The sequence below is a fragment of the Microtus pennsylvanicus genome, chromosome 3 (assembly GCF_037038515.1).
Source record: "Microtus pennsylvanicus isolate mMicPen1 chromosome 3, mMicPen1.hap1, whole genome shotgun sequence".
NCBI lineage: Eukaryota > Metazoa > Chordata > Mammalia > Rodentia > Cricetidae > Microtus > Microtus pennsylvanicus.
The window spans coordinates 123649748-123665323 of record NC_134581.1 but is presented as its reverse complement, the minus strand read 5'-3'; positions in this window follow the sequence as shown (position 1 = coordinate 123665323).

Genomic DNA, 15576 nt, shown 5'->3' with positions numbered 1-15576 from the left:
GGGGAAAAGAAACCTGGTTACTGCTGTACTATCAATAAAAATAAGCCGCGTGTATGAGGAACATGTGATAGAATAAAGATGTTTATAGGACAGATTTATGTATAGCCTTCAACATGAATGTTGCCTTTTTCAAATATGATATGCCATTTTGTGACTATAGTTTCATGTTGTTGGATTTTTAAACTACTTGTTCCAAACACAGGAAAACATTAAGAGTCTGTAGCTGAATCGTGTGTGTATAAGATTCCTCATTTTTTCTACATTTGTAAAATGGTTTATATATTCACTTCTTTGAGTATTTGTGTCTTTCCAAAATTTGATTTTGTGGTATATGGGAGTGGAGGGCTCTTTAAGAGACAATGAGTGGGACTGAGAAGAGGCCACAGGTGGCTGTCCTTTCCATCCGGTATGCTCACATGCCCTGGGAAGGAGTAAGGCCGAGAAACAGCCCTCACTCTCAAGGTCACATGATATGGACATTGCATAACCACAGATTAGTGCAATCAGACAGAGGCTTTGGAAGCAAATCTCTTCTGCATTTAAACTTTGTATAAAAATGAATATACTGAATGACTGGGAAGAAGATCCTTGTTTTCATTTTGATTGTTAGTGAAGAACTCACTAACTCACACCACATGAATTCCAGGTGGATTGCAATCATAGAGAAGAAAGGCAAAATTAGTAATTATGAGAGTATAATGTTTAGATGACGGTACAAGAGGACATCTTCATGCTGATGGCTGTGGTAGTTTGAATGTAATTGGATCCCATTAGCTCATAGAGAGTGGCACTATTGGGGGTGTGGCTTTGTTGGAGTAGGTATGGTCTTGTTGGAGGAAGTGTGTCACTGTAGGGGTGGACTTTGAGGTCTCATATATGCTCAAGCCACTCTCAGTGTCTCAGTTCACTTCCTGTTGCCTGCAGATCAAGATGTAGGGCTCTCAGCTCCTCCTCCGGCATCATGTCTGTATGTGTGCAGCCATGTCCCACCATGATGTTAATGGACTGAATCTCTGAAACTCTAAGCCACCCCACCAATTTTTTTTTTGTAAGAGTTGCCATGGTCACTGTGTCTCTTCACAGAAATAAGACAATAATAGGGTTTCTTAAAATGATGTGAACCACCAATCCTGAAGCGAGGTTACAGACTTGACTTCAATGAAATTAGGACCTTGCATTCATCAGAACACTGAGCGAATAGAAAGGCAAGGCAGAGGATGGGAGATACCTGTAGCAACCATTGGCAGGTGACAAAGATCATGTCTAGATTGTAGAAACATCTCCTGAGACCTATATGGGATACACAGCATGTCAGAAACTAGTCTCTTTTAAAAACACAAATTGGGTCTTCAGACATATGAACATATGCTAAATTTCATGGTGGGTTAGTTCGAGTTCTCTAGAGTAACAGAATTCATAGAAAGAATATCTTTATATACAGAAAGGGGGTTTATTAGAACTATTTGCAGGCTACAGTTCAGCGAAGCCAACAATGGCAGGATGTGAGTGGAAAGTCCGGTTGCTCAGTCTGCAAGGCTGGATGCCTCGGCTGGTCTTCAGCCTTAGCTTAGGCTCTAATGCTAGGGAAGGAATGGACTTGCTAGCAACGTGAGGGTAAGCAGGCAAAGAGAGGGAGCCGCTGAGCCTGGCTAGCTTAGGTTCTGAAACCCCCAAACCCCCAGTGACACAATTTCTCTAAGGCCACACCTCCTAATCTCTCTTAAGTAGTACCCCTCTTTAATGTCCAAACATGCAAACATTTGAGCCATTGGGGACCATTCCTTTTCAGACCATCACAGTTGGTGTCTGAAATGCAAATGGGAATAAAAAGGAAACATCAGTGCTAACAGAGTGTTTAAAATAACTGAAGGGAAAAGGCTTGCATATAGTCTCTTTTTCTGGAAAGAAAGTACTTCATGACTGAGACAGTAGCCATTTTAAATCAATCAGATGATATAAAAGCATCTTAAATGTAATGAATAAAATTTCAATTGAACCTTCCATTATCCAATGTTATGTTTATTGAGAATGTATAGCAATATTTTTTCTATTAATATTTCAAAATAAATAAATATGTTCTTTCATAAAAAAATAAATGAAGAAAGCCAGCAATACCAATATGACAGGAAATGGCCTGATAGGGGCGTGGACACCACTGGTAGAAAGTGGGAATTTACACACTACTAGCATTCGCTGGAAAAATTGAAAGTGTATGTCCCTTACCAACTTTTTACTCTTTTATACCCACTTAAAATATCTGTGCTAAGTACCACAATGTCACATGTCTGAAGATGTTCTTAGCAGCACTATTGAAAACACACTCACACTGGCAAGACCTAAACACCAACCTGCATGGAATAAATAGAAATTCCTGCAAGGGGAGATTGTATAGCAATAAAGCAATCTTGTAAAATTTGCCTCCTCCAGTGTAGATGAACCTCAGATTTTCCGGTTGACCAGGAGGAAGCAGACACAAAACACACAGTCTCACAATGCACACGCAGAGGACATGTGCCGGGTGGCTCAGTTTACACAAACCTAACACATTTTATACACATAAGGATTCTCAGATGAACATGACATTGTGAGCAAAGAGAAGAGGGGCACTGCCTTTTTAGGTCCCAAGAGTGCTGTGCTTCAGAAAGCAGAGATTAGCATTATCAGTACTTTATAATTATTTATTTATTTACCCCCAAAGGGAATATGACATTCCGTCAGCCTTTTGAGAACAAATAATAATTTTATAGTCTGAAGAAATATTTAATAAAGTCCACCGTGCACTTAGTGGCTTAGAGTTCACAACAGCACAGACCCGGGCCCTCCTGAACTTTGAGTCATGTTTTCTTTGGGAGTGCTGAAGACAGAATGATTTTTAATAGAATTTGTTGACAAAGACAATCTGCTTCATCAAATTTTTCAGAAAATGTGAGCCAATTTCTTTTATTGTTACCATATGGAATGTGAAACCAAAAGTCAAGATTTTCCTGAATTTACGCCATTTTCAGTATATGCCTCTAGGCAGTTAAAGGGGAACCAAAATGTCTACAAGGTAAAGCTAAAAAAAAAAAACCCTCACAAGAGCAACTTTCCATCGCATCCACTTGGTGGCGCTAAGCTAACGTGGAATGCAGGTCTTTCTGCGACGTGTCTTTAGGCTTTGAGTTTCTACAGTCCTAGGTCTTGTGAGTTCTAAAGGTCTGTTATGTTTTAGGGCTTTGGGCATATAAAGTAGGCACAACAATTCAACACTCTTAAATTTCAGTCTTAAATTTGTGAAGATGACAAAGACTGTCCTTAAAACTCTAGGACAAGCCAAGCTTTCATGTTTTCTTGCCTCATGTTTTTATCTTTTATTTTTTTTATGACTCTAGATTATGAGCCCTAGGGAGATAAAATAATTTTGTCTGTAAGGTATTGGAGGCTTGGTGGAAACACAAATCACAAATCTGAAATGGAATTATAGTGTGTGAGAGATGGTGAGGAACGTTTCGCTGCTCAAAGCTTTCTAGCAGATGGGGGAAGGGGCGGGTTTATTGCTCCTGTTTAACCAGGGTGCAGTTCAGCCGGCCAGGACTAGGGGTGAAGGAGGTATAGATGCTGCTTCCTTCTTGGAGAAGCCCCTTTGCTTGCTATGTCTAGGACGGTCTCAAACTCCAGATTTCCTGTTCCAGACTCTCAAGATTGGGGTGAGCCTGTCTTTGCTTACCTCTCACAGCCAAATGAGATCTTTTTCTATGGCTTCTCAGCAATGAGCGAAAGCAAGAGGTTGCAGGCTGGTAAGAGTTGGGGGTAGATCGTGGAATGCGGAGGAGTCTTTAGGATTTCTTTGCTGACAACGGGAGGCATCAATGTTTCCCGGTTTCACAATACTCCACCTGTTTCTTCTACATAGATACTACTATGTTGTCTACCCGCAAATGAATCAGTATCATCTTGCCCTTTTCTTTTAAAATGTTGTTTAAAAATCACTAATACGTGCCTTTGTATGTATGGGGTATGAGCACGCCTCTGTAGTTCCTCTGGGGATCAGAAGGTGTCAGATGCCCTAGAGCTGGCCTTACGCTGTTGCGAGCTCACCACGTGGGGACTGGAAGCTGAACTCAGGTCCTCTTAAGGCACGCTGGTGCTTTTTACTTGCCGAGCCTTTTCCCCAGGATCATCACATCTTAAAGTAGACAACTTTGAGCAAAGCATGAGGCACATGCCTTTAATCCCAGCATTTAGGGGCAGAGGCAGGAGGATCTTTGTGAGTTCGAGTCCAGTCTGGTTTACATAGCAAGTTCCAGGACAGCCAGGACCGCATAGAGAGACCTTGTGTGGTGGTTTGAATGAAGTGGCCCTCACAGACCCATAGGGAGCAACGCGATTGGAGGTGTGACCTTGTTGGAGTAGGCGTGACCTTGTTGAAGGAAGTGTGTTGACGGTGTGCAGGCTTTGCGATTTCAAAAACAAAAGCCAGGCCCATTGTCACTTTCCTTTTCTGCAACCTGCTAATCCGGTTGTAGAACTCTCAGCTACCTCTGCAGTACCACGTCTGCCTTCTTCCTGACATGGTGGCAATCGACCAAACCTCTGAATTCTAAGCCAGCGCCAATTAAATGATTTCCTTGGGAAGAGTTGCTACAGTCCTGGAGTTTCTTCACGGCAATAGAACCCTAAGACACCTTGTGTCAAAAAATAAAACGAGGTAAAATTTGATGGAAACCGAAACAGGCAGCATACACGATTTTCAGTCCCAACGTTGTAACTTCCATGGTAGCGCCACCCTGTGCTTTCTGCTTCCTTCCTGCTGTGGAGGCCTGCCTGTGGCCTTCAGACTGTAGTTGCTTCCCTCAAGAATGGGGGTTTAAAAAAATTAGAAATTTTAACCAGTGCTGAACCATCTTAAGCAATTTCAGTTGTCTGTCTGTTTTTAATCACCCATAAGAAACAAAAAGGAAATACATCGTGGTTATGAGAATTTAAAAAATAAATCGATATAGACAAAAACCATCACATCAAACATGATCCTTTTTATAGGCTCATCCTGTGTTTCTTGAGCCACCAGACATTGCTGAATACTGAAATCGCTATTAAATGCAACCTTGATTCATCCAGAGAGAAGTCTGTGGGCTAAATTTGTATTCCATGTAAATTTTATGAAATATAATAATAGGAAATCCTCACTGTGTATTTCTTAAAATTCAACAAAAGGCAATTGAAAAGTTACGACTCAAAGCCCTTCCGTTTCTAATGATGCTCTCCTAATGGAGAAGCACGTCTTTGCAGAGAAAGAGGGAAGATCATCTTTATAATATGCTGCGTCTGCACATCTAACATCCAGAACAATTTTATTAGACTAGAAAAGAGAAGAGTTGCTGAGGCCTTGTGTTTCGTGTGGACCTTTTCTGACCATGTCTAAATAGGAAAATACTTTTATATTTGACTCAAATGTTTTATTCTGCCTACATTTTTTTTTTTAAATGGACACAGGAGAAAAGTCAGTCACTGATTGTGTCTATAACCTGAAATTGGAATTTCTGTGCCAAAATTGAAAGATTAAACTATGTTGTTAAGACTGAATTTAGTCTACAAAACAGTCTCTTGATTTGGATGTGCATGCCTATCATGGTGCTCAGATGATGATAGAGGCTCAGTGAAGTGGGGAGGGATGAGAAGATCACTGGATGGTGCTTTCTCTGGAGGGTTATCCCTCTTCCTCATCTCAGCCAAATCCTTTGGACTGGTCCCCATTATCTCTGGCCACCTGGGGACCAAGCAATCGTATATATGAACCTATGGGGGCACAATTCTCCTTCAAGCCACTGCATTCCACTCCCTTGCCCCATAAACTTGTGACATTTAGTCCAACTTCAAAAGTCCCCATAGTCTGTAAAAGTATCAACCCTGCTTAAAAGTCTAAAGTCCAAAGTCTCTGCCATGACTCAAGACTGTCTCTTAGCTGTACCCCTGTAATACCAAATTCAAAAGGCAGATCACGTACTTCCAGGACACAATGACAGAGAGTACACTCTACCATCCCAAAAGGGAGGGAAGGGAGCATGGTGAGAAAACCCTGCACCAAAAGGAAGACTGAAACCCAGCAGGCGAAACTCCCAATTCTGCAGTTTCATGTCAGATGTCCACTGCTCGCCTCTCAGCTCTCCTGAGTGTAGCATGCTGCTCTTTCGGCCTTTAGCACCCAGCATGCAGCTCTCCTTGGCAAGTGTCTGACTGTCCTCTCCAGCACATGGGAGTCTCGCTCCTTGTCATTCTAGGTCTGTATAAGAATCATCCCTAACAACCACAGGACACAGTCACTACTAGGATGTCTTGAAATATCCTTTGCCAATGACCTGGACTGAAAACTCTTCAGTTTAATCTCGAGCAGATTCTTAGGACAATGGCAAAAAGCAGCCACATTCTTCCCCAACTTTCCAGCACTTCTTCATTTATCCTAGTGGTGCTGGGAGCTGGGGTGTGCCACGCAGTATACCCTTTTGTCCAGTCAACCCCACCCACAAAATGTCCATTGCAATGAGTCATTGGTCTGGTTCAAGGCCTCTGGTACACCATTATCACTGGGCCCTCACTGAAACTCCTCTTGGGTATTTTGCTGTTGCCCCAAGTTATGGAGATCTTGTGGCTGTTGTACTGCAGGACCAGTCCCTTCATGTGCTCCAGCAGTTACAGATGGGGTAGAGGTTAGGGTCAACCTACCCAAGACCCAGGATGTGGGTCTGAGTGGTAGCTGAGCTGGATACTTTTGTATTCCTAGTAATTTTATTTATTAGATCCACGGCACTGAAAATTCTGTATTATATTTCTACTCCTATGAATGTTCTTGAACCTTTTTCACAGTGAAGTTAATTAGGAGCCCGGATCCTCTGATGTCTTGATTTCAGCATTTATTGGGGAAGCTGTGTCTAGTCAGCGATAATTTCCACAGTATACACAAGGATGCCTTGGGTACTCTACTCAGTGTCTCATGATCATGGCTTTCCAGTGGGATTGCTAGGAATAAGTGCTGTTCCTGGCCCCCGTGAAAGCCCTGGACATGGTTATTTCTGTTGCTTTGTGAGCCACTCCCTATCTGCACACCTGGATCTGCAGTCTGCTGAATGCTCTTGAGAGCCCCCCAGAGCTCTCTTTTCCAGGACTCTGTGGATACTGGTTGTCTTTGCCCTTCAGGACTTTCAACCTCATCTCGTGACCCGAAAGTCCTCTGGCTCCTTTGCTCCCTACTATGTGCCACTCAGTCAAGTCCCAGAAATAGAGCAATCATGGGCTGAAGTAATTTTATGCCAGTTTCTCATAGATAATTGTTCTTTCTTACCTGACTCATGTGCATTTTATTTTCTTGTCTATTTTTGGCTATTTCAGATGAAGGGTAAATTCTGTCTCTGTTTTCCTTTTGGTACCAAGTTCCAAATATACTGCCTAAATGGTAAGGAAACATTTGTGTACCTTTCTGTCACATATCATATTAGCACAGAAATTTAGTGTGACTGTTTACATGTTTCTGAACTTAATTCAATTTTCCTTCGTTTAGTCATGTTACTGCACTTAGGTTTATATTTATAAAGACATGAAGACATTTGCTGGTTGTATTCAATGTGGCAAACACCGAGTCTTGCCTAGTAAGAGAAACAAAGAACAACGAATCACGCTTGAGAGAGTCTCAGAGAAAGTCAGGAACTCAGGTAAGCCGGCAGTGTGATAAAAACAACTAACCTGATTATAGGTTGCTATGGTAATTGAGGTGTGATGCTGCCCACATCTCATGGGAGTAGAAGCTCGGGTTGAAAGGCTGTACCTGATGCCCATGCTTGCCTTCTTTTTGCACAAATGACATGACTTAACCACGAGAGTCACTTTTCTCCCCTATGAATGCTTAGGAGTCCGGTCAATGTCTACACTTTCATTATTGTGGTCAATGATTCATTTAGCTATGAGTCCAGGAGGTAACATGGAGAAAGGAAATGTCAAAGTACTCTGAAGTTAGTCTCAGGGCAAGCTTTGCTCTGCTAAAAGGAAATACTTTTTCTGATGGCGTCGATCACACCTGTGTGCCAAAGCACGTGAACGGTATTCTCCTGCAGTCCTCCAAGGTCAAGCCCAGGATAATCCCTAACATCTCGAGGATAGAAGAAGGTCAGGGAAGAGAAGCTGCTGGTCTTATTGCTCTCATAATGTTGATAAATTGCAAGTCTGGAATCACCCATCTTCAGCTCTGTTGTTGTTACTGCTATGTTAGATTGTAAAGCTTTATTGTTCTAGCCAGTTATTCCATTCTATGTGGTCAGAAGTTCCTAACGGATAAAAAAGTTTCCCATAGAAGTTAAGTTTGCTTCATGCCTTAAAGGGATGAAGGTACTCATAGCGTATTCGTCTTGGGGAAGAACGGAAGGGGGGCATCCCAGGAAAGGGAGGAGCTTATGCAGCAATTTTGAAACCTAGTAGAGTATGGAGTTTGAGAATCCATCTCTGTATTGGGTTCAGACCTCATACAGAGAGAATGTCTTTTGCACATAATGGCTATCAATTACTATCTGTTACCTGATTGCTTTCAGGTTTTCCTTAATTATATTAAATAAGGTACATGAATGAAATACTGAATGTCCATGAAATGCATACACTGTACACTTCATAGGCTCATACGGTAGCTCTATGTGTTGCTCCTTATAGCCTGTCAGCTTCTAAAATGCAGAAAACATTTCCCTGACTGTCTTAAGAGTTGCTATAGATTGAATGTTTATGCCCCCTCAAAATGTGTATACCGAAACCCTAATTTCGAATTTGATGGGATCTGAAGATGAGCTCATGAGGGACGGTGGTAAGCTAATAAGGTTTACACTCATAATGTCCTTGTTAGACACTTTATGCTCTTGTATGAAGAGACATGTTATTCTGCTTCTGTGAAAGATAACAGGGAAACCTATAAGAGTGAAGCAGAATCTACAAATTGTTTTGGGTTCAGTATTAAGTTTTCCGATAAATGAACTGAGGTGCCTCAGCATTTGTTTGTATTGCTTCAGTTACTATTGTATGTACCAGGCTTCTTCTTTTGAGCCACCAACCAGCCCCCAAATCACTACACAGAAACTTATTATTAGTTATAAATGCTTGGCCTACCTTAGACACATTTATGGCTAGCTCTTTTAAGTTGAATGAATCTTTTTCTCTTTATCTACCCTTTACATCTGGACTTATTACCTTTCCTACTTCTGTATGCCTTAATTCACTGCTTCTCTCTGTCTGACAGACTGGCATCTATCTTGCTTCTTGTTCTGGGCATGTCCCTCACTCTCTCCTGTTGTCCTCCTTTTGAACCTAGGTTGCTCCTGTTTATTCTCTCTGTCTGCTAGCATCACCTACCCCTCTCCTGCCTAGCTAGTGACTTTCAGCAATTTATTAGACCAGCCAGGTGCCTTAGGCAGGCAAGGTGGAACCCATGCAACACAACTTTACATAATTAAACAAATGCAGCATTGATGTGGGAGTGTCATATATCAATCTGTTGATTTCATTGGTTAAGCAATAAAGAAACTGCTTTGGCCCTCATAGGTTAAAACATAGGTGGGTGGAGTAAACAGAACAGAATGCTGGGAGAAAGAAGCTGAGTCAGGGAGTTGCCATGACTCTCCCACTCCAGGCAGATGCAGGTTAAGATCATTCCTGGTAAGCCAGCTCGTGGGCTACACAGATTATAAGAAATGGGCTAGTCCAGGTGCGAGAGTTAGCCGAGAAAAGGCTAGATATAATGGGCCAAGCGGTGTTTAAAAGAATACAGTTTTCCGTGTAATTATTTCGGGGCATAATCTAGAGCTAGCCATGTGGGCGGCTGGGTGCCGGGGACGCAGCCCCGCCGCTCTTAACACAACACAGCATAAATAAAAGTAGCACACCTTTGCACAGTTAAAGTAATATTCTGTAGCATAAACAATTGTAACACATCTTTGCTTAGATAAAATAATATTCTACAACCTTTTCCCCTTTTGTCTAAATAAAAAGAAAGGGTTTTAACTTAACCATAGTAAAACTATATACAACAAGTACAATTTTCAAGTAAGGATTATATTTATAATATCTAGTACATTTGTATTTAGAAAATTCAGAGAAAATATTCTATTATTTATCTTGTCTTGGTGAGTTCAAAAGTGTGTACACAATTTACCTTCTATCATAACTAAGGACAAATATAACTATAATTATCTAGTCTTCAATGTCCTCAAAAACCCCAAAACCTATAGAACCCACAGAGACATCTGGATGCCTGTGTAGTGACCCAAAATTCTTCAGTGATTGGGGCTACTGTAGATGGAGGCTGTTTGTTTGCTTTCTGGCCACTCAGTATTTGACCTATTACCTCAGACTTCTTATTAACTAACTCTTACATCTTAAATTAATGCATTCCTATTATTTTGTATCTTACCATGAGGCTCATGGTTTATTGGTAAGGTTTCAGATCAGGCATCTTTCTCCTTTGGCAGCTATATGGTGTCTTCATGACTCTGCCTTCTTTTCTCCTCTATCTCTGTTTGGAATTTCTACCTTGATCTATTCTGCCCTGCCATAGGCCCAAGTAGCTTCTTTATTCATTAGCCAATAAAAACAATGTGTATACAGAAGACTTCCCACACCAGGCATCCAATCATCAGCCTACAGGCCTAAAATATTGGACAGAATTTTCTATGAAGCAGGAAGTTTGAAGGACTGTTCTACTTGTTTTAACAAAGTTTGAGGAACTTTTTTCTTCATGTCCTGCTTGTCCAGTTAGTACAGCATACTTTCAGTAGTAAAGACAAGAGCAGTTTCTTGCCGAAATGAAAGCAAAGTTCACTGGAGTTTCTTTGATGCCCATAATCCTTGATGAAGTAGATTAGTGCTTCCAGGAGCAGACATATCTCTCTATCATGAAAAAGTCTCAGGTTATTAAACATCTTAAGTGCCATATTCTGTAGGTCTTTATCTAAAATATATCTGTTTAACATTGAAAATATTCCTGATATGACTACAAATTTGATTATTATAGATAACTAGCTATTAACCTGCAATTCTTAATTATACATTACAAATAAAAATGAGCTGCTTAAGCACAAAACCTTAAACAAGAGTAGAAACATGCATACAGTTTGGGATGTGAAGAAAAGGGAATTTGTGCATACTGTCGTTGGACTATAAATTAGCAGATCCACTTGTAACATAATGAAGTTTTCTCAAAAAACAAAAAAAATAGATTAGGATTATTTTTGGGTATATTACCCCAACACACACACACACACACACACACACACACACACACACACACACACACCGAGGAAATCATCTGCTTTTTCATGTGCATGATAGTGTTAGTCATGAAAGGAAGATATACAAGCAAAAGATTAATGATCAAGGAAATGTGGTATTTATAAACAACAGAATGCTATTTGGCCATTAAAAAGGAGATAATTGTGTCATCTGCAAAAACATAAACAAACCTGGATAATTTTATGCCAAGTAAGATAATCTAGGCACAGAAAGACAAATAATATCACATGGTCTCACTAAATCTGTGGAGTCTAAGAAAGCCAAACTGAAAAAAGGCAGAAGGCAGAATAGTAGTCACCAGATGCTGGTGGGTTTGGGGTGGGAGTAGAGGAAGACCTTTTGGTCACAGAGTACAAAGTTTCAGTTAGATAGGAATTGATTCGAGATCTGTAATACTTCAAGACAATCACAGTTGCTAGAAAAGGATTGAACATAGCAAAACTACTAACAGAGTTCAACTGTTCTCACCCAAAAGGGCAAGTATGAGATGACAGACATGTTCATTAAAGAGATTTGATGATGTAAGTTATAATATCGCATCCATAAATAGAATGCAACATACACCTATCAAGTAAGAATGAAAAAGAAAAAGGAAAGAAATAAATAGAAGTCCTAGTGAGATGGAGAATGCAAAGTATTTCTCTTTAGTGTGTGACTGTCTCAGAGGTGATAGGTCACCCGATTTGGGTGTTTTGTTGGAGAGAGGCAACCGTCATGGTGATGGCCCTGGGAGGCAACATGTTGAGACTTTTCCAGTATGCCCATCCTCAGGCCTATTTTTCTCTCATGCATCCCGGTAATTTTTGAGTCCCACATGCTTTGTCAATCCTCTTTGCATAAACTAGCTGAAATGAGTGTTGCTGGGAACCGTGTCAATGTAACCAGGAGACTCAGTTCAGGTACTAGGTTATTATAAGCAGACAACATGGCCATGAAAGCATGTCTAAGGCATGTTGGCTTAAATTGTTGAATTTATTCAGGAGCAGTACAGTTGTATCATGATGCAGTTCTATTTTTAGTTCTTTGAGTCCTCTCCATACTAATGCTATGCTAACCTATATTCCTGCCAGAGAGTAAAATGTTTCCTTTTTCCATTACATTTTCATCAAGATTTGCTGCTGTTTTTTTTTTTTTAAATATTGTGTTTGTTCTTTGAGGATATCATACAGTAGTTTTTTTTTGTGTTTTTGTGTTTTTTTTTTTTTTTTGGTTTTTCGAGACAGGGTTTCTCTGTGGTTTTGGAGCCTGTCCTGGAACTAGCTCTTGTAGACCAGGCTGGTTTCGAACTCACAGAGATCCGCCTGCCTCTGCCTCCCAAGTGCTGGGATTAAAGGTGTGCGCCACCACCGCCCGGCTCATATAGTAGTTTTGATCATGTTTATCTCCTATGGTCTCTCTAAGATCCACAGTCTCTTCCCTCCATGCCCAGCTCTGTGCCCTTTCTTTCATTTGTTTCTTTCCTTATTGATAACTACTTTGACTGAGTGAAATAGAATATCACTGTAGTTTTAATTTGCATTTACTTTGATGGTTAAGAGTATTGAACACATTTCCACATAGTTATTATATGGTTTTATTTATTCTTTTGAGAACTGTCTGTTCAATTCATTTGCTTATTTTGGATTACATGATTTTTATGGCATTTAATTTTTGAGTTATTTATATATTTTAGATATTAATCCTCTGCAGGATGTATAGTTGAGAAAAATTCTCTCATTCTGTATGGTGCTTCCTTACTCTTTTGATTTGTTCCTTTGCTGTGTGTAAGTTTTTTAATTTCATGCAATGTCGTTCGTCAATTTTTTGTTTCTTGAGTTACTGGAGTCAGTTTTAGAAAGCTCTTGCCTATGCCTATATATTTTCTTCAAGAAGTTCCATTGCTTCATGACTTCCATTAAGGTTATTTTTCTGTTTTGACTTGATTTTGTATGAGGTCAGAAATGGATGTAGTTTTTATTCTTCTGCATGTGCACATCCAGCTCTATGAATAGCATTTGTTGAAGAAATTGTCTTTTCTACAATGTCATTTTTTTCCACTTAGTTCTATTTATTTATTTATTTTTATTGAGCTCAGTGTCATTTTTTTTTTTTGTACTAGCGTCAGGCTCTTTTTGTTACCATGGCTCTGTCTTATAATTGAGAGCAGATATTGTGAGGCTTCAGTATTGTTCCTGTTGTTTGTTATGTCCTTGTTATTTTAATTTTTCATATGAATGTTAGGAAATGTTTTGCTTGTCTGTGAAGAATGTCATTGGAATTTCATCGGGGATTTATTGATACTTTATTGAAAGTGTTTATGAGATCAAAGAATCTTGATGAAGTCTTTAGGATAATTTAAGTATAGGCTTTTCTTATCTGAATGTCAGGTTTATTTATTTCATTGTTATTTTATATTTTTTTATTTCTTCTTTCCTTACTCCTCTTGTTATGCCTTTAGGCACCATGTTAAGTAAGTGTGGAGAGTATGGACATTTGCCTCATTCCTGATTACAGATGAAATGTCTTCATTTTCCAAATTTATTATAATGTTGGCTATAGGTTTTTACATATAGACTTAATACTGTTATTTATTATGCCTTTCTGTCTATTTCTAGCCTCTTCAGGTATTTTTTATATGATTAATAAAAGATAAAATAAACAAAGGAAAGCCATTTGCTGAATATCTACTCTTATCTTTCAGGTAGAATGCTATGCACTGGTGGATTCCTACTCAATTCTTCAAAATTCAAGGATGTTAAACTCGCTCATCAGCTTTCTATATCACTTGAGATGATCATGTTATTCCTACCTTCATTTTATTTATACACTGTATTGAATTTTTGTTTGTTTACATATTGTGGACCACTCTTGTGTGCTTCCAACAAAAACAAATTAATCATGTTATATATTTTTTAAGGTTTCTATTGGCTATGACCGCTTGAGGAAAGGATTTATTTGGCTTATATACCCTGACTCACAGTCCACTGAAAGAAGCGAAGGCAGGAACTCAGTGCAGGATCCTGGAGGCAGGCACTGTATCAGAAGCCTTGGAGTAGTGTTGCCTACAGCTTTGCTTCTCCTATCATACTCAGTTTGCTTTCCTGCACATGCCAGGACCACGTGCCCATGGATGCGATCTCCCACATCAATCAGCAATCAGAAAACTTCCCCACAGATTTTTTCACAGTCCAATTTGATGGATTCAATTCCACTGACATCTCCTTTTCTTAGATGGCTGTAGTTTCCGTCATGTTGACAAAATACTAGCTAGCATCATGTGTGAATATTTACATCTATATTTCTCAGGGAAATTGGCCTCTACTTTTTTTATTTCATCCTTATGTTGGTCTCATACTCTCTGCCACATACCCAGTGGTGGTGGTAAATACAAGTGAGTGTGACGTAGTCTTCATGAAATCCAGTTGTTTGATTTTGGGAAACACTACAAAGACAGAACAGCATTAAAATCACTCTTAGCACACATCTGATGTTATTCTACTATCAACAAAAAGTTCATTGAGAAAAGCCACTTTTAATCAGAAGGATTATGTAGGAAATGTGTCTAGTTGATTTTACCACTGACAGTCGAAAACCCGGGATAACAGATAAGTAGTATTGGTCATAGTCCTGACTTTGACAAGCTTCAGTACATCTATGCTCCTCGTTCCTCAGTACACGTTGCAGAGGGACTATCCGTGTCCACCCTGCCTCTGAGGTCAGCCATTACAGAAGCACTGCACAGTTGTTTACACTAACAATTGGGCCAGTTCCAATCACCAGCATTAATCAGCTAAAGATATGGCTCACCTAGGTAATTTCAGCCTTACCTCAAATTAACAATTAGGTACCCCTGAAAACATGAGCCAGAGAATAAGACTTTCTTTCTGAGAAGCTGATCATCTCAGGTATTTCGTCACAAGCATGCAGCTGAAGTGCCTCTTTGTAGAAATGGGCTAATGCTGGGAGGATGCTCAGCAATACCAAGCCTGCTGAGAGCATGCGTTAAGGGCAGAGAATTCCACAGCTCTATTCAAAATTCTCAGATGCCCATGTTTTTCTTGTAACATAAACCATGATTCATATGATCTTTTTTTTTATCTTTTAATAATGTCAGGGTTTTTCAACATATATAAACCCTCCTCAAGTATTTTCTAGGGAATTTCATTTTATTCTGCATTTCCAGATTCAGATAAAGAGGTATCTTTTATCACTAATCTTGTGTCATATGTCTGATTTATTTTGAATGAACATAAATCCACCCTACAAAAATTTTGAGGAAAATCTGTCTATCTATAGACTGTTGCA